The sequence below is a fragment of the Euleptes europaea genome, chromosome 7 (assembly GCF_029931775.1).
Source record: "Euleptes europaea isolate rEulEur1 chromosome 7, rEulEur1.hap1, whole genome shotgun sequence".
Lineage (NCBI taxonomy): Eukaryota > Metazoa > Chordata > Lepidosauria > Squamata > Sphaerodactylidae > Euleptes > Euleptes europaea.
Window position 1 is genome coordinate 5,998,038 of NC_079318.1, and position 6,770 is coordinate 6,004,807.

General features: G+C 44.5%; 1 non-coding gene across 1 annotated transcript; it reads left to right on the top strand.

Annotated features, from left to right (window-relative positions):
• The first annotated feature begins 307 nt into the window (after positions 1-307).
• Positions 308-390, top strand: TRNAL-UAA (transfer RNA leucine (anticodon UAA)). The gene has a single exon. It is a non-coding gene; the product is annotated as a tRNA-Leu (tRNA).
• The last annotated feature ends 6,380 nt before the right edge of the window (positions 391-6,770 follow it).

Genomic DNA, 6,770 nt, shown 5'->3' on the forward strand with positions numbered 1-6,770 from the left:
CGTCTTCGGCGGGCTCTCGCTGCAACGCGGCGTGTCGCCGCCCGCCCCCCCTTCCTTTGGCTGAAACCCGCGCCCCGCTCGCTCGCTGCGCTTGCCGCGCCTTCCCGCACTCCGAACAAAGAGCGTTTGAAGGCGGGAGAGGGGAGCGGGGAGAAGAGCGGGCGGCTGGCGGAGGCCTTCCGGGACAACCCTCGTCTGGCGCCCGACGTTCAGCCGCGGGCCGTTCGAGCGGTCGCGGGGACTGACGCGCCCGCCGCGCACTCTTCTGTTCTATGTAAGAGTGCCTGCGTGAAGTCTTTGTACCCGCACCAGGATGGCCGAGTGGTTAAGGCGTTGGACTTAAGATCCAATGGACGTATGTCCGCGTGGGTTCGAACCCCACTCCTGGTAGTTGGTTTTTTTTCACCCGGCTCTTATTAAATTATAGACGAAAAGCATCCAAAGCACGCGGAAGCCGCCCGGGTTGGACGTCCAGCCCCTGAGCGGCGGCGGCGGCGGCGGCTCCCGGGGCTTCCGCGGCGGGCGGCGGGGGGCGGGGCCTCCTCCTCCCCGCCGCTCTGTGCAGCAGCGGGAAGCGAGGCTCGTGCAGGTGCGCAGCGACGCCGCCGGGCCGCTTCTGCGGAGCCCGAATGAAAGAGACGCCGCCATTGACCACGCCATTGACCACATTCGGCGAGATCATTGTGCCTGATGGCTAATTCCTTGGCGTGGGTTTAATTCCTATTCGCGGTGTGGGGCTTTTTTCAAGGGCCGGGTGGGGGGCGTCATGGAAGATCTGGGCTTTTATTCTCAGAGCAGAGTGACATCTCCTCTACAGACTGTCAAAAGCCATTGCCAATGGAGAGAAAGGGCTGCCTGAAGTCCAGAATGCGCCCATCTGTCCCCTGATTTGTTAGTTGGGGGGAACATATATATATCTCCCAAAGGTGGGATTTTATTTATTCACATATATATAAGGGAATGTGTGCCATACATTTCAGTTTTCTGGGGAAATTTGAAAGGAGTTACTTGTTTTGCATAACTAAGGTATCTGCTTTCAGGCTGCAATCCAGTGCAAACATACCCTGAGAAAAAAGCCCCACTGAACGCAGTCAGACATCTCAGCAACCATGTATAGGATTGTAATTCAGGAGTTTAAAATATATATCACATAATTTATTTGGCACTTTTAAAAAGTTTAGAATATTTATGAAATGAATTGGATTAAAAATGAAACAATGACTTGTAACAATAAACAAGCTAAAATATTAAAAGTCTAGCACCTTAAATAGCCCTGGCTTAGCTCAATCTGGTCAAAGCCTAGAAGCTAAGCAAGGTTGGTCATGGTTAGTAATTGGATGGGAGACCTCCAAGTAAGATGGTTGCTATGCAGAGAAAGACAAAAAACACCTCTGCTGTTCTCTTGCCTTGAAATCCTCATGGTTCTGAGATAGCTCTGATTTGATGACATGCAATTATTAACTAATATAGGTCTCACTGGGAATATAGAAACAAAATATTCCTTCTCTGGGAATATAGAAACAAAATATTCCTTCTCTGGGAATATAGAAACAAAGTATCCAAAATGAAAATTGAACTTTTTTGAGAACCAGATCCTTTGTCTAGGAAGCTCATATTTACCTGTATGCCAACCTTTTCCTCAAAAGGTCAGCATGTTCAAATCTCAGCTACTCAGTGATGTAAAATAAGCTGATATTCAGCATTTTGCCCAGGCCAGTAAAATTCATAGTAGAGAGGACTTGAACATGGGTCACTGGGTGTGTGTGTGGGGGGGGGGCAGGTAGTTGTGAATTTCCTGCATTGTGCAGGGGGTTGGACTAGATGACCCTGGTGGTCCTTTCCAACTCTATGATTCTGTGATTCTATGTCCAGCTTCCACGACACCATGCAAAAGGCCACAAATGTGGGATTTTATTTATTCATTCCTTTATTTAAAATACTTATATTCTGTCTTACTTCCTTAGACTCAAAGGTGGCTTACAACAGAACAACCAGTTTCAAGAACACAAAAACACCAGAGCCCACTGATAAAATGATAAAAATAACGCACAAGTTAAAAGCACACAGTAAAAACATAGATTATGTTTACGGTTATTGTGCAAAGATGGAAATAGTACTCTGTACACCTACACTTACTTTCTAACATATTACAAACAGAATACCAGGTAAGTCATACTGATACCTTGATAACCTATGTTTAGAACACTGAAAGGGTTCCAATTAATAATATTGCAGAAATCTTATACAAAAGAGTCCACTCTGCTTTTGTAGCCCATCATTTTTGTTATGGAGTATATAGAACAAAGGAGGGACTGCATTTCTGCTGCATCTTGAATATTTGTCCAAAAGGGGGAATTTTGGCAGCTTGATAAGCCAGAAAAATTCTGTTCCTTTTTCAATAGGAGCTCTGGCCTGTTTTGCATAGGTGCTAATTTCACGGTTGAATTAATAATTCAAAGTGTTCATCTGACAGCAGTTTTTAGTTGCTCCCAGAAATTAATGTTTTTAACAAGGGAGCAATTTCAAATGTGTTAAGAAGAATGACATCTAGTGGCTATGCATGGCAATAAGTATTAGAACACTATTATGAAAAGATCTGTGGTAATCAAATCATAAGGTTCTGGAACAGAATTGTGGTTCTATCAAATAACTGATCTATATGAGCTGTAGGAACTGGGCAAAAGAGTTTCCCATGCAGGGGTCACACTGCCTAGCATTTCATGAAAAAAGGTTTTATTTATCTTCCAGCCTCTTCATGTGTACCATTGACTTGCCTGCATGGCTTTTCTCCAGTGGCATGCTAATGGTGCATGTGAAAGGAAAGGCACACAAAAGTGGGCCACATAAAAACGGCCTTTTCTGCTCTCTGTTGTCTAAGTAAGCATGGGCAGTTTTTTTAGTTTTCAGTCCATCATGGGTAGTGTTCCTGAGCTACATAGCTAGGTGCAATTTGGCAGATTATTCTGTACGGTGAAACTTTTGTTCTGTCTCAAAGGTTGTAAAGGAGCTCTGTACAGAATGGGATCTTAAAGCTCTCTATGCCAACCCAGCTCTTTGCCAAATGTGACACTTTTTTTATGTATCAATTTTTTTATTATTTTTCTATACTGATTAGACAAAGTATTCAAAAATCAATATAAGTGAACATCAGAGTATAAATTCTAATTAATAATTGTTGAAAATATATACATATATAGATAAAAAATAAAATATAAAGACTTCCCCTACACCTCCCTTAATCTTGTCATTTATTTGTAATCTCCTTTGTTTAAGATTCTAATCCTAATATTGTTTATAACTATGAAGATGCCTGCCACAGCTGCTGGTGAAACATCAGGAAAGAAAATATCAAGACCACGGTTACACAGCCCGGATAACCCACAAGAACCAATGAACTCTGACCGTGAAAGCCTTCGACAATATTGTTTACCACGTTTGCTATTTCATTTACCTATATTGAAAAAAAGAAAAAGAAAAGAAAAAGAAAAAAAGAAAGAAGAACAGATATAAAAAGCATTATTTTTATAATATAAAATGGATTAGCTAATAAGTATCATTTTTAACTTCCTTTAAAAATGAATATTCTAATTCCTCCATTTCTCCCACATATCTAATAAGTACCAGTTATGTTAATGCCATTAATTATTCTATTTTCATCAAAGCCAAGCCATTTGATCAGTCCATTTTGATTAAATCCCGAGAAAAACTAAACCCTTTGACCCAGTCTCTTTATCTTAAATTTCCAGCATCTTCCTCTTTTTCCCAGTAGCTTTAAGTGTCGAAGGGCATCCATGGAAGTTGTTAATGCAATTCCCTCTGTGAAAATTGATGGGAGATAGTGAATCTGCACGTGTTTTCTTCCATCCCTAGGGTGAGAAGAAAAATCCCAGTATTTCCAGCTTTTTGCCCTTTTAAATTCTCCCAGTTGACTTTGAAAAGTTCATCAGGCAAATCGTACAGCCAAAAATCAAAGTCTCTTACATTCATATCCATGGTTGTCAATTGGGTTGGTTCAATTTCTTCTTGCAGATGTATATCCTTCGGTAGTCCTTCATAGCTCTCCATCTCCTTTGCAGAGTTTAATTCTTCTTTTAATGGTTTATCATTTGGGGAGCTTCCTTCTCTCATCTCAGATCTCATTGTCATAATTCGGTCTTTTATATCCTTGAGATCTCCCAAAATTACATCCAATTTCCGATTAGCAAGTTCGTAGATATTGTTTGTCAGAGAGACTAGTCGATCCGTGAATTTAGTCTCACTTTCCATGGTTGCTACTTCTGGTGGTTTGTTGAAGTTTAATTTGTAAAATCCGGACAGGTATACGTTGTGAGTTGTAAAATGGTGTTACGGGGGGCAGGATAAGAGGTCACACGTCTGCCATTCCTTCCTTTTGCCTAGGAAGTTGGGAAGTATTTGCCAGTTACACAGCAGTGCCACACATCCAGTCTCAAATCCCGTAGTATTCTCGCGTTGGCAGACGATAGCTGATGCTTCTGGATAAGACATGGCTTAGGAATTTGTTTACTCAGAAAGCCTCCTCCCGGAAGTGGGGGGGAATCTGCTCCTCCCTCCCCTTTACACTTCTGGACTTCTGATTGGTGGCTATAACGTCATTCAAAAAGTCCCAATTGTTATGTCTATCCACCGATCAATTTGATTAAGATCCTGCTGGCTTATCCAATTTTTTTAAATGTTAAAGAGTCATCCAAACCTCAGATGGGGAGATACGAATTCTACAGATATTTTTTTCCACTCCTTCGGAACTTCCAATTCCAGGTAAAACGAAAGAGTTCTTGTTACTTACTCAGATTTTAGAAGAGTAGGTATTCTTGCTTATGTATCGTTGCTTAGATGGTAATAGGTAGGGGAGAGCTGAGCCTAATTCCAAAGAGACATTCACGGCAATGGTTTCCCCTCAGGCCAGACAGGACCTCATCCAGGATTCCAAGAGTCACCTGATGGCTCTCTCGGCAAAACTGGGGGTCAAACCGCACTTCGTGGGCAGCAGGAGAGATCCGCTAGGGACGCTGAGCTGAGCACCACGTCTCTTGGGGGCTCCCAAGGGAACCAAGTCTCGAATCTGGGGTGTAATCTGGCACCCCTACCCGATCCTAAATAGCCAAATGTGACACTTGACCCACTAAAGGGCATACCAGATCTGAAAACTCCCCACTGGTCAGTTTGAAAGGGTGAACGAGTCCACCAAGTTAGGTTGAGAACAATGGATAATACATCAGTAATAAAAGATGGGGATGTGGTATGGTATTGTATAGTCCAATCTTGTTAGATCTCGGAAACTGAGCAGGGTTGGTACTCAGAAGGGAAGATGGCAGAGAAAGGCAATGGGGAATGTCCGGCCCGGGGGCTGTATGCGCCCCCCGAGGACATTTTCAGTGGCCCTCAGGAGCTCCAGGGCCCAGTCGCGGAGGCGCAGCACAGCGTGGCCCTCCCTGAGGGTGTTCCTGGGGCCGCGGTGCCCTTTGGACCTCCTCTCGTCGACTGTTGGTCGGCGAGAGGAGGGGGGAGGGACGCTTCCCCCAAGGCTGCCCCCTACAGTCGCGGCATGCAGGAACACCATGGCACACTGTAAGCCCCTCTCGGGGGGCCAGTGGCTCCCAGTGGCGGAACATGTACGTGGGAGCCGATCGGGCTTGGAGGGCCTTTTGTGGACTTGGGGTGGGAGGGCATGGAGGCTGGGGCCTGGTTGCGCGGGGCTGCGTGTGCTGTTGTGTGTGTGTGTGTGTGTGTGTGTGTGTGTGTGTTGGGGGAGGCGGGGAGCTTGGGGCCCAGTTGCGTGGGGCCGGCATGTGTGTGTGTGGGGGGAAGGCTTTTCTCTCTTCCTCTTTTTCTGTCACTCTTTCTCTTTTCTCCCCCTCTCCCTGGTCTCTTTCTTTGCCTGTCTCCTTCCGTCCTTTTCTCCCCCTCCATTTCTGTTTTCCTTCCTTCCTCCCTTCCTTCCCTGAGGATCAGTGCGGGCTGCGCTTCCCTGGCGCCTCGTTTGCTCTGGGCCCACGGCTGGCTGCCCTCCCGCCTGGGAAGGGGGAGCGGGGTGCCCTCCAGGCCTTCTCTGCATGGCCTCCCCTGTGGTTGCCAACCTCCAGGTGGTTTGGTAAATTTCCTTGCTGAAAATATATATCAACACGCAGCCACTAAAATCTCTTTTTGTATTTCAATTCTTAAAGTTACAAATTATACCACTTGCGAAATAAAGTAAACAGTAATATCTCTACAACATAAAACCATGTGTTATAGGCTAAGATTTCATAGCACTTTACTGTAAAGCTTTCAATACGCCAAGGGAATTGGAACAAAATATTTCTTTAGCTGGCTGCCGCAATCTGCCACGCCGGGTTGAAGGATGCACTCGCTGCTCCCGTCAGCTGACAGTAGCTGACCAATCATACAACGTCCTCCGGAGCTCTGCGTTGCTGTTAACTCTTGCCTATACAGCAACTGCGCCACAATGTGACAAGATCCCGGGTTTTAATCTTGTTTCGCGGGTATAAAATTCTGCTTCTAAATATATCTTGCCATCTATAATAACAATGATGAATTATTGCCATCCTTAAAAAGTTACATGAATTTCCCCATACTTTAACCGTTATTCCCAAGTACAATTCCATACATAACATCTTACCTGACCGTAATTTCGCAGTTCTTAGCAAAAGACTTGTAGTCATTTGAATTAAAAAACCCCCATATCAGTATATATACATTAAAGTGCACAAACAGGTGTATTCAATATATTGCTATATTCTGTTAGGTAAGTA